The sequence below is a fragment of the Euprymna scolopes genome, chromosome 25 (assembly GCF_053919585.1).
Source record: "Euprymna scolopes isolate OS-2025 chromosome 25, ASM5391958v1, whole genome shotgun sequence".
NCBI lineage: Eukaryota > Metazoa > Mollusca > Cephalopoda > Sepiida > Sepiolidae > Euprymna > Euprymna scolopes.
In genome coordinates, this window is record NC_136506.1 from 106,024,043 (window position 1) to 106,038,560 (window position 14,518).

A 14,518-nucleotide genomic window follows, 5' to 3' on the forward strand; every position below is an offset into this window, starting at 1 on the left:
CACTCCAGATTTGAGGATCGGTTTATTCCGTAGAAAGCGACCTTTTATGAAGTCGCATAAGGAGGACTTCTGGTTTTAACCGACCATCTTTAGTCGTGTGCAAGCGACTCTATAAGTCACTCCGTTGGTCCGTCGGTCGGTCGGTCGGTCTGTCCGTAACACTTTTTGGTTAAGATCAAAGGTATGTTGTTAATAGATGCTGTTCTTAGCTTTTTAAGCTTTTCTTGGCCTTTTGGCCAAGATCAAAGTGTAGTATCTGTTCTTATACATGCTGTACTAATATATTAATTTACTTTTATTTCGGACTATTATTCTCATCTTTATTAGTTGTTGTTTTCATTTTTATTGGTTGTTACTTTTCACGACGTTTCGGCCAAAAATCTGGTTTGCATCCCCCATGGAATTTTAGTGCTGAAAACGCCCTTTCTTCTGGCGCGTTTTTCATATTTCTCAACAAAAACTTAATATGTATGTCTATATAGTGGTTTCCCATGTTGCTGAATGTAAATACACATGTGTTAAGGTGTGAAACTGCACTGTTTGTCCATTGTCACTGGTATTCGGTATTCCAAGTGACTCATTAGGCGTCAAAAATGTACCAAAAATTAAAAAAATAACACTTTTTGCCCCATAAATTTTGACCTATCCATTATATTTTTCTGAAACTTGTCTAAAATGCGCAGGGCATTGTTCTTAATATAAATTCAGTATGGGTGACCCTCGCAAAATTCTGCTTTGTGTCGCCCGGGGATTTTTAGTGCTAAAAATGCCCATTTTTCATATTTCTCAATAAAAAAACTTGATATGTATGTCTATATAGTGCTCTACCACGGTGCTGAATTCAAATATACATGTGTTACGGTATAAAACTGCATAGTTTGTCTTTGTCACTGGTATTCAGCATTCCAAGCGGCTCATAAGGGGTCAAAAATGTACAAAAATTGCAAATAACGACACTTTTTGCCCCAGAAATTTTTACCTATCCATTAGACTTTTCTAAAAATTGTCCAAAATGTAACTTTCCTTGGCCACATGGCTAAGATCAAAGTGTAATATCTGTTCTTAACCTATGCTGCACGTGTTTGTAACTAATAAGTAAATGTGTTACGACGGAGAATAGTTGTTTGTTTTTTTTTTAAATACATACCACAAAATAGTTTTTTTAGTCGTGTGCAAACAACTCTATAAGTCACTCAGTCAATCGGTCGGTCCGTCCGTAACACATGTACTTTTTATTTCTTTTTATGTTTATTATACCACTATTTATTCGTTTTCGAGGTTCCTGAATACGAAAATAACGTTTCAAATTCCCTAAATCAAATAATTTTTGTGATATAAAGTGGGAATCACCTTTCTGTATTAATTTAGTGTAAAATGATCACCCACTTTACAACCAGTCAGTCTCAAAGCCATTCAAGTCATTCTCCAGATCATTCAAGTTGTTTTTGAAGGATTCCATTTATGTTTTAAGCATTCAAGTCATTCTTAAGGTCATTCAATTCATCCTTAAGTTCATTAAAGTCATTCTAAGTCATTTACTTTTTTTTATTTAAGTCATTTCAGCCTATTTTTCGGTCATTTTAGTTTATCTTTAAGAATTTCATGTCAATCCTACATTCACGCATTCATTTATTATACGATAGCACGCGACTAATGGCTATCGGCCTTGTTTTTAAATATTAGCACGTCCAGTATTGCAAACATGTAAATTTACCTATATTAAAAAATATCTTGCGCTTCTTTTATTTAGCAGCCTTAGTTACCTGTCAAATTCATTATTTATCACGCTTGAATACCTTTAACCTGGTATATATATATATATATATATATATATATATATATATATATATATATATATATATATATATAAAAGTGAACGTGTCTGTCTGTCTGTCTGTGTACATTTCCCTACGCAATAACTCTGTCAATTTTTAGTCTATAGACTCGAAATTTGAAATACCGGGTACTGAGATTTGGGAAAATCGATGTGACGAGTGTCAGCCAGAAATTTGGCTGTTAAGGGGTCAAATTTCAACGATTTGACTTTTAAGAACTCTACCAAACTCATCCGACAATTTTGGGTCTAGACACTTGACATTTTAGTTATAGGTTCCTTGAACCTGGATCTAATTTAATAAAGCGATTTGAGCCCGAAACTATAAATTTTAAGGGGTCATAATAGGGGTCAAATTAAAAAAAAATTTACTCTTTTTTTTTTTTTTTTGCTCAGCATACACCTCCAAACACCCGGGCAACGCCGGGCTGAAATGCTAGTATATATATATATATATATATATATATATATATATATATATATATATATATATATATATATATATATAGCTTAAGTAAACCTTACGAGGATAAAATGCAGAAAATCATTACTACCATATACATTTTCCAAATTTACTACCTAGCTCTACTTACATTTCGTGAACTATCGAAGTAAATACTAATAATAGAAACATAAAATTATACATATATAAATATATATATATATATATAAATAAATATATATATATATATATTGAGTAAGATGATTGATAATTTATAATTAAAATTAAAAATTAAAAATCTGTTTTATAAGGAAGAACAAACAAATCAATAAATAGTACGATCGTTTCGGAGAGGATGTTTTTATTGTGATAGTCAGTGAGTCTTGGACAATAATTTTATGATATAGTTTTTTGAAACCAAGTCTCCTCATCAGCAAAAATATTATGTTTTTTTTTTTAAACACCAAAAATAAATCTAGCATATTTTAAAGTAAGGCAAATGTATCTTTTAATGGTTCGTCTCCTAAAGAGTCGTACGTATCATCGCGGATTCATTCATTATATGTCTACATTACAACGAGCACTGTTTTCTTTTCTTTTATTTTAATTGAATTAATGAATGTACTAATACATTAAACTATACTCTTCTCTTTAGACTCTTGTCTCATCCCCTATATATATATATATATATATATATATATATATATATATATATATATATATATATATATACTCGGGTTTTTTTTTTCAAAAGTAATGGACTAATGAATTCAACGAGGTTGTTAGATAGTGCTCAATAAAAAGAGTTGATAATACTTGTTTATTGTTATATATATATCATTCATTGAACTTTTGAATAGTCAAGTCGCTGCCTGATGATATCTGTTGTTTGATGTAAACAAGTGGCTATTTGTAGCAGCAGGATGTGACCATGTTTATATAACAATAAACAAGTATATATATATATATATATATATATATATATATATATATATATATATATATAAACTATGATGAAACTTATATTCCCCACGTAATGCTGATTTTTTCAAAATTAAATATGAAATCCAACATGTTCATTTTCAATAATTCTTTTCAATAAATAATTTCCAAAAATATTTAAGTACGGGACCATAAAATTCAAGATGGCCACGGTTCACCACGTAGAGAGTTCAAATACAAACCGACACTACCAGTGAGAATATCTAACAATATATTCTAATTTGTCGTGTATCACAAACATAGAACTCCATTTACAACATGTTTTATCCGAATTAAACTTTTGAATCAAGCCGATCTTGTACTGCAATTTACCTTACATTTTTCATATTACAAGTAGAACCATGCTTCAAACGTCAGGAATAAAAAGTGATCAATATTTCTTATTTAAGGAAATGAAATTTCAATTTATTGACAGGACAAATATTGAATGGTAATGTTTGAATGCAAATGAGGAAGTTGTATGACGACGTTTTGTTATTTCTATATCGATAAATATTTCAGATTTTTTATGGTGAAATAATTGTGAATCAATATTTTATAAACAGAAATGGGTTTACATAGATGGGAAATTTCGGGAAAAAAAACTATATGCGTAAATCAGCCGAGTTTTGAGCAAAATAAAATGATTAATATTTTCGTCTTGTATGGAATACGATGATAAAATCAATATTTGCTTAATAAAATGATTTTAGGTCTGAAATTGACTGCTAAAAAGACTTGTATGTATGATTTGAAGTCTATGCATTAATTACAAAGACATTCCATATATATATATATATATATATATATATATATATATATATAATTTAAAGGAGATTAGAACAATAGTCTAAAGAGCTGAGTGTATTTTAATGTAACAGTGAAATTACTAGTTTAATTAAAATACAGGAAATAGAAAGTGCTCGTTGTAATTTAGATATATAATAAGCTCGATAGTTAAATGTCCTAGAGCTAATACAATATTAAGTAATGTGATTGATAATTTAAAATTTAAAAATCAAATTATAATTAAATTAAAAATCCGTTTCATAAGAAGGAACAACAATACGTAATAGTAATATTCTATATATATATAAACCGTAGCGTCTTTAAATCAAACATACGCTAACGGAAATAATTTATTGCACGAGCGTCCCCCCCCTTTTAAAATTCATCATTCAATAAGATAAAAAGCTATAGCAAACATCTTAATGACTATTTTAACCACAGTTCCTGATTTCAAAAAACGAAAAATTAAAAGGTAAATACCTCTATATATTTTTAAAGCAAATTTATTATGTAAATTCAAAAATATATATTTTTCTCTACTTATTTCTATCTCTAACCCATATTAATTTTCTTATAAATTTTAAATCGAGACCTTTTATTTCAATTTTTTCAGATTTATCTGCCTTATTTTAATGCTAGGTTTATTTATGGTGTCTTTTAAATTCAATAAAAACCCTTCAAAATTTGCTGATGAGGAGACCTTGCTTATCAAAAATCTATATATAATTATTGTACATAACTTGATGTATACCACAATAAAAAGCATTGTTTTCCGAAACGATCGTACAGATAATTGATTTTGTTGTTGTTCCTTCTTATGAAACTGATTTTTAATTTAATTATAATTTGATTTTTAAATTTTAAATTATCAATCACATTACTTAATATCATATATATATATATATATATATATATATATATATATATATATATAGTGGGAATCGAAAATATAACATGCATGTACGTAGATTTCTGTTTTAAAAATAAATAAATAAATAAATAAATAAATAAAAATATTATATATATATATATATATATATATATATATATATATATTTACATGGGGGGATAACCACTTATCAAGGCCCGGGAGCCACTTGGGGATAAGGGTTATTGTGTGTACAATAATCAATAGTATAATATCGTAGTAACAGTTGGTATTGGAGATTTGATAAAATGTCTTACTTAATGGGCGATTAATCAGGAATGTGTTTATGTTGGACTTGAAGACATCCAAGTTGTAGTCAAGTGGGAAGCAGGCAAACGGAAGAGAATTCCACAAGCGTGCACTTCTGCGAAAGAAGCTTCGTTCATGGAATCTACGTTTTCATTTAGACACACATAACGAATGGAGGGAATTACTGATAGTGGTTTTAGCTAGATGAGTGTTTATTGTGAAAGATTAGCGAGGGGGGACCAGAGATTGGAGCTTGGACGAGCACTTGCCATAGAAATAACGATAAAACAAAGACAGGCTCGCAACGTCTCTTCTGTCGGAGTAAGATTGTAGGGAAGAGAAAAGGGTATCCCCCACTAAGCAACGAAGTCTATTTTGTACTCTGTCATGGCAGGATAGGCTGTTTTTAGAAGCTCCAGCCAAGATATGGCAGCAGTACTCCATCTTTGGACGTACGTGGTTTTTATATAGATAGAGAATTGCATCAGCTGCGAGATATCTTCTGGAGCGGTAGAATGATCCCACCATTTTCCCAGCGACCCGGGCAACAGACTTGATGTACGTGTTCCATTTCAGATCAGAAGTAAAGGTCAAACCCAAGAGCTTGTCAAAACATGAGGCCTCCCCAAGACGAGAGCAATTGATGCTAGATGAGGATCACAGCGTTGATGATTTAAAGATAGGAGTTTGGTTTTAGATGCATTAAAAGTAACCAGCCACCTCTTCCCCCACTGTACCACGCGCTTAAGATCAGAAGAGAGAGCATCAGAGAAAGCTTTGTCATTTACGGCCTTTGATGTGTTGCAATAGATGATCGTATCATCAGCATAAATGTCAACGAATGATTTAAGTATGTGTTTTGAGAGATCATTGATGTAGATCAGGAAGAGAGTTGGGCCCAGGATGGTTGAAGCTTTTTCAACACTATAATTGGAATGCTGTCTGGGTCAGTTGCTTTACTGGAATCAAGGTTCTTGATTAGTTTGCCGACCTCATGCACCGATATTTGTATGTTGAATAGTGTGTTGTCTGTTGTAGGAAAAATACGGGGAGTAATCACCTTCGTCGGAAAGGGTAGACTTAGCTGCAAAGTTCTTGGCAAATAGTTTGGCCTTGTCTGATGTTGATGAGATGACCTCAGGTCCATTGATAATGGTTGGGATAGAATGCACGCTTCTGTTTAGGATCCTGTTTGCTATTTGCCAAAACTGGTGGGAATCAAACCGCTGCTCAGCTACTTTGGATTTGACGGACTGAGCATATAGCTCTCTTGCATTTTTTATTACTCTTTTACAGTGGTTGCTGGCAGTCCTGAAAGTAGCGTTAGTCTCAGTACATCTATTACGTTGGGAGCTATGGAAAAATGATTTCTGTGCGCAATAGCAGCAGCACATTCTGGGTAGAACAATGGCTGGCTGTTAGGTTTTTGTTGGAATTTTTTGGATGGTATGAATCGGTCTATACCTACAATTAACCATTCGGTCAGGTCTGATACTATAGAGGACACATCCGTTTTAAACATGGAATGCAGAGGTAGATCAGATATAAAATGAAATACACGTTGAATTTCAGACCTTCTATAATTCTACGTCTATGTATTAATTACAAAGACATTCCATATATATATATATATACATATATATATATATATATATATATATATATATATATTGTGGTGTTAGATTTGAATAATTGACGAGGAAGACGCAATAACAGTTAAATAAATATGCATTAACGAAAATACATAAATAGAGTAATTAAGTATCTTTGCTCACTGTCGGATTAGTGGTGACTTCTCCGCGTGTCCGTCAACTTACTTAGCGAAGCGGTCCGCGTTATCCGGAAGTGACGTCATGGATGGAAAGGACGTTATGAAATAGTTCATTTATTCTAGGCAGTAAGGGTTATATATATATATATATATATATATATATATATATATATATATATATATATATATAATAAAAATTACAATTAAATTTACCAAAATGATCCAAGATGGTAAAATTAAAGTATATTATAAATATTAAAGAATTAATATTAATAAAGTTATCTCAGCCAGATGTAAAAGCTCGATAAAACCAAATAGGAGATAGAGCTTATAATACGAGCAAACAGTTAATAAAACATTTTTTTAAAAAAACACTTTTAAATGAGTTAAAAACATATTTAATCTGAAAAGGAAACACTAGATAAGTGGATAGTCCTTAATCCGCGGAGTTTCGAAGAAATACATTCCTTCTCATCAGAGGGTAGGAATTAGCAAAATGCGGGATCGGATTTTGCATGCAAAAGTATTTGATGAAACAACAAGTAAGTCAATGATCTTACTTGATAACAAAAAAAAAGGTGAAGCAGAGGGAATATGGGTAATATGGTGATTACACATGAATGGATAGTCTGGTGGAAGATAAATAATCCAGTGACGGTAAAATCCAAATATATAACTTCAAGATATATATATATATATATATATATATATATATATATATATATATATTTATATATGTATATATATATGTATATATATATATATCATGATTCTTTGAAGGGTGCAAATTTTATATATGGCAATCATGACGAGAAGACTTAAATTCATGATTAAAAAGGTTTCAACTAAAATCAACGGGAAGAAGAGAAGAAAGAGAGCCAGCTGACCGGTTTCGCCCTCATTTTCTCAAATTCCTATCAAGGGATTTGTTTTGAAAAAAAGGAGTGTCAATCAAAAATAATATACAAATAAAATCACGTTACTTAATGTATGGATAAAAAAGAAAAGAAATTGAGAGGAAGCAATTTAAATAAAGATCCTAGAGACTAATCACGCTCAACGCCAAGTGATTAGTCTCTAGGATCTCCGTGTAATATAACGTTGTTTTATTTTAATCGTTTTCTCTCAATTTCCTCACATACATAATGTAATGCGATGTGATTTTATTTGTACATATTTTCGATTACAACTATTTTTGAACCAAATAATTCTCTCGGTACAGTTTTGATAAAGCGAGGGCGAAACCGGTCAGCTGACTCCCCCATTTTTTTCTTCTGTTCTTCTCAGCCCGTTGATTTTATAGTAAACGTTTTTAATCATGAATATAAATCTTCCATTCATAATTGCGATATATATATATATATATATATATATATATATATATATATATATATATATATATATATACATCATTAGAACATTACTTCTTAACATACTTCCAATTTTTCTAACTATATTCTTAGCAGCAAAAGTATTGTAAGCTAATATAAAGGACAATCGATGTGCTAATTTGCATTGGGATATAGACTGTCCACATTTATTCAGAAAATGCTTAATATGTCAAAAAAAAAAACACCACACACATGTACTCATTACAGAAATAAAATTAAATACAAAATCCTAGTATATTTGACGGAGACTGAAAATAATGAAGAAGTTTTGCTAAAATATGTTACTATAAAAATTCATGATAAAAAAAATAAAAATCCAACTCGATCCTTGTTCAGACCTTTCGATAGTAAATTTAAATTCCTGAAAGAAATTGAATAAATCCACAATGCTGAAAACACGCAAAGCAACATAGGCAGTTAACGGTGCGCAATTTAACTTCGAAGGTGAATTTTTAGCGAAGGTCAAATTATTGGAAAAGATTTTTTAAAAAATTAAAAGCCTATGTATAAAGGAATATCACTAACCTATTCGGATCGGACTGGATTCCTGAATTTAAATTATGGAACCAAGCACTGAATAATTTTTGTAAAGCAAAAATAAAAGTTCAACAGACGTTCATGCCTTGGAAAACAAATCACAAGAAACTTTTCTTGTTCTAAGCCACGAAAAGCCTTACAGAATGCGCAAACAAACCGACACTGTGGTAGATCGAACAAAAGTAGCTCTCTCCTCTAACGAGAACAGCGCCTGACCATAAACCAATCAACCAAAATCAGGTAGGGTACTCTATCGCTAGTCCCAAAGTGATGACACCCTTGCCAACCGACTCATGTGTAAATGTCTATGCGACTACAAATGATTTTCACCCGATACGAAAAACTCTGCTACACCATAACAGGTACCAGTCGCAACTATATTTTTCCCAGAATAAGGATATTATTTACCGAGATATTACGTTCAGCAAAATAATATCACAGAAACTGTTTTTCCACAATATCGAAAAACTGCCAGACCGTTTCTTTTTTTTTTTTTTTTTTACACGGTGGTCACCACTTATCAAGGTCCGGAAGCCACTCAGGGATAAGGGTTATTGCAAAAACAGTACGTTAGTGTGGAGATTTAATGAAGTGTTTACTTAAGGGGGCGGTTCATAAGGAATTTGTTAACGTTGGACTTTAAGACATCCAGGTTGTAGTCAGGTGGGAAGCAGGCAGACGGAACAGAGTTCCACAGGCGTGTAGTTCTAAGAAAGAAAGTTTTACGCGGCGACTTTTCAAAATAGACTGCTCAGCAGGTTAACAGCACTGAAACATTGCCTCTGATGTCTGATGGATTACTACAAGCGGAGTTCTAGGTAAGATTTAATGTACCCTTAATAACTTGTGGCAGAGTCTACCTACGCAAATAAGGAATTACTTTATTAACTTCTCGCGATTAATACATGAGAAAATGGCAATTAAACGTTTTTCTTGCAGGTCAAAAGAAAGAATTTTAGCCTGAAGAATGAATCTCCCAAGAGAAAGAGGCTATTGCAAACGTCTACGGCACATTTAATATTGAGCCTTCCCTCCAAATCAAACCAGAACCACGACCTCGGACAGGAAAGGAAATTTGGCGAGACACTCATGATGCACACAAAGAGGGAAAAAATACTAATACACCGTCCGGAGATATCAGTTTGGGAAGGGGTGTTATGGTAGAAATAACCTATGTTATTTACTAGTAAGCTATTGCATTATTTATTGAGATTGCAATAGTTTACTAGTAGATAACATAGGTTATTTCTACCATAACACCCCTTCCCAAGCTGATATCTCCGGACGGTGTATTAGTATTTTTTCCTCTTTCCGGAAGACTAGTCTGTAATGTTTACATTGATATACGATGGACCAACCTACGCCATTCGTCGGCTACGACGAACAACCCACCTACTGCATGCTTTGCAATACATTTTTATACTTTATTTTGGCGTTCTGTTTTTCTATATAAAACCCAGGGCAATAATAGTTATTTAAAGTTGATTTATTATATTCATGTTATATTTAATTATTTTTAAATATTAATAACATCAGTTGCGCTTCATAACGGAAGTAAGCTTAATTAATTAAAGCTGCGAGAGTTATTTCCCCTTTTTAAACTATGGAAGGTATTTCCCTGTTTGATTTTCATGTACAAAGATGGATGAGTTTTATATTTATAAATCCAACATGTCCACTTTTCGATAAATCGTAGCAAGATTAAGTTTAAGGATATTCGTAAATCCTCCTCGAAACAATGTGTTTTTACACAGTACAAACATATATATATATATATATATATATATATATATATATATATATATATATATATATATATATATATATGTTTATATATATGTGTGTGTGTGTGCCTGTGTCTGTGTGTCTGTGTGTGTGTGTGTGTAGGTGGGTTGGTGCGATAAAAACGTGGGTGAAAAGACCTAAAATCTCGACGACGTTTCGCTGGTTTAGTGGGGGCTTTTTCAAGAGTAAAAATAAAAAATGCTCACTGACGAAAAGATTAATTAAGAATATATATATACAGTGGGGGACAGTATATGTGTTCACGTGTAAATAAATATATACAATCTCCTTTTATTTACATATGAACAAATATACTGTCCATCCCGCCTCCCTCTATATAAAATATTTAATCGTTTTTCGGTGAGCATTTTGCATTTTTACTCTTGAAAAGGCCCGCACTAAACGGGCGAAACGTCGTCGAGTTCTTGGGTTTTTCAACTTCTGTTTTTTATCATATCGTCGGATTTTTTAATCCTATTTTAATCATATATATATATAAGTGTGTGTGTGCGTGTGTGTGTGTGTTTTAACTAAATACAGTAAAAATCGTGGTTATATAGTTAAAGTAAAATAGCAACATAAATCAATACACATCGATCAAATTTTTAAATTCAATTCAGATTTTTGTTTTATAAAAAAGTTTACTTTGGTTTCCCCGATTACTTTGAATTGTCTACTGCTTTGATGAACTCAATTACCTAATTGAATCGTCTCCTAAAAAAGGACTTGGCGTCTTGATCGAAACTGCAAATGACACAAGCAATAAATTTTATCTACATATGACAAAGTTCATTGCTTGGAACAACATCACAACGAAATTCACAGAACTAGACAGAGAGTTACAAGAGATTTGAATGATGAAGAAAATCAAAATAGTACCGATAATAGTAGGAGCACAAGGAACAATTCCGAAAAACTTTCAAAAAAGAATGGGAGAAATTGGAATCAAAGGAATGGCTGCAAAGATACAACGATAACGATAATGAAAACGGCTGAAATATTAAGGAAACCCTTGAATGCGGAGAATAATACACATGAACCACATGCGTGAGCCAGACAATCTGCTGCAGAGACAAAACAGGAAGAAGCGTTACAAGGAATCAAGAACACTGAAACTGCATATCAACACGTTCTACATCCCCATCACGCACCCCCTCCCATTGTTCCATCACCGCCCCCCCCCAAAAAAAAAGTGTGAACCCAAATAGCCGAGAAGGGTCAAGGAGGAGGGAAAGACCGAGAAGAGAGCGCTGACCAGATCTTCGCTGGACAAGCGCGAAGAGAACTGGGTCACTTAATACAGACCAATGGCCGCTGCCAGCGAGAAATCAATGGTGAGAGGCTGTTGCGATAACGCAAATTTATTTGCAAATGCTATAGAGGGAGGTGGAGATTGCTGGACGTCTGGGGAGACATGTTGTCACTCAGCTTTCAGGTAGCACCACAGGTTTTCAATCAGATCTTTGCTGACCTGTGTGAAAGCTCTATGTGAGCCAATAATAATAATAATAATAATAATAATAATAATAATAATAATAATAATAATAATAATAGCAACAAAAATAAACGCCAACAAGTTACAGATAATGTGAAACAGAAAAAAACTCAGCACAAAAATAGATAAAACACACAGATCTGGAACTGGATTGCAAAAATCTAATATAAATGCCTCAGCCACCCCCTATACATTGTATTTATCTCCTAATAAGACGAATATATTCAAGCTGATTGCACTAAACGTTCTGCTAAAGGCGTCATGAAATCAGCTGTTTGCATCTTCACGTGTGTGCGTGGAGTTAAAAATAAAAGCTTCCAGGTGGGCAGGCGAAGGTAACATCATGAACCTGGCAAAAATCTAGGAAAATGAAAACGTGTTCTTTTAATTTGAATCATTACGTAGCGACGACATCGTCGTTGATGCAAATTATAATACGTCTAAAACGTATCGACATTTTTATTTCTGTTAATTTTAATGATGAATGAAAATTTCTATTATTTGCAACAGTCAATATTTTGCGAAGTGTTATTCCTTATTCAGTTCGTACACATTTTGGTAAACATAAAAAACGTATAAAATACAATAATAATAATAATAATAATAATAATAACAATAATAACAATAATAATAACAACGATAGTAACAATAAGAAGGATGATAATAATAACGACAATAACAATAACAATACACTTATAATAATAATAATACAGTAATAACGACAATAACAATAACAATACACTTATAATAATAATACAATAATAATAACAATAACGGTAACAATAACAATGATAATAATAACAATAAAATAATAATAATAACAATGATAATATTAACAATAATAATTACAGTAATAGTATTTACAATAATAATAATAATAATAATAATAATAACAATAATAATAATTATAATAATAATAATAATAATAATAATAATAATAATAATAATAATAATGATAATAATGATAATAATAATAATGATAATAATAACGGTAATAATAGTAATAATAATAATGATAATAATAATAAGAAGAATAATGATAGCAATAATAATAATAATAATAATAATAATAATAATAATAATAATAATAATAATAATGATTTCTTTGGCGCATATGCATTCCAACTGAAAATGTCTTGAACATTTTTGACCTGACATAATTTTTTGAAACAAAAAACAAGCGAACTTGCTTAATCATTGACATAGCCTGCTCTTTCGATGCCAGCGTACAAGTGAAACACGTGAAAAAATAATAACATTAATGATAATAAAAATAATAACATTAATAATAATAATAATAATAACATTAATAATAATAATAATAATAATAATAATAATAATAATAATAATAATAATAATAATAATAATAGCCTGACAAAAATGTGACAAGGCAAATAAGAAGAACAAGACGCCATCAAATGTACAGAAATGAAACGGAAGACTGGAAAAGAATATCTGAGAAGACAAGGAAACTGTGTGGACAAAGAGATGAAACGGTAAATCATATAATGAGAGATTTCGACAACAGCAAAAAGCATATAAGAGTGAGTTTTGAACATTCAGGCCAATGGTACAAGCACAAATCAGAGGTAATACCTAAAACTGACAAAATCCTTTGAGACATTTACTTGCAAACTGGTTAACTCATCCAAGCAAGTTATGTGAGATCTAAATGATTAACAAGAGGGAAAGAGATTGGCACTCTGTAGATTTTGTCATACTAGCAGTTTAGAGGATGCGGGATAAAAAGAAGCTCGTACGCAGAACTTATCGTAGAATTAAAAGGAATATAAAACATAAAAAAGTCGATATAATACGCATAATTGAAGCAAAAAAAGAACACGGTACTAAGAGAAATAGGAATCAAAGGGAAGATAGGGACCATGCAACGGATGGCAATTGTGAAAAGTCGTACAAGTGCGAAGCAAACCAACATAAACCAACGCTTACATGTCTCAGGTAAACAGAGCCAAAAAATCACATGAAACCAAAGTAATTGAAACTGACAGAAGTTCTATAAATCGATACCGCCATGTTGAAGGTAAAAGATACACACGCATATAATGATACAAGTATTGAATGATATCACACAGAATGGTCGCGAAGTGACAAGGAAAATGGAAAGACTGGACCGGAATAGCACCATTCTGACCTCCCTTGAAGAAAGCAAACCGTCTTCATCAACGAGAACATAATTGTAACCAGCTGTTGCGATAATTCAAATCGATTTAGAGCGATGATTGAAAAGAGGTTAGTATGGATCTACGAAGATCTGTTATCAATCAGGAACGCTAGTGTAGTATAGGCAATGCCGGG

The 14,518-nt window shown here is 31.8% G+C and overlaps 1 pseudogene; it reads left to right on the forward strand.

The window, feature by feature from the left end:
- The first annotated feature begins 216 nt into the window (after positions 1-216).
- Positions 217-311, forward strand: LOC145247616 (U2 spliceosomal RNA; annotated as a pseudogene).
- The last annotated feature ends 14,207 nt before the right edge of the window (positions 312-14,518 follow it).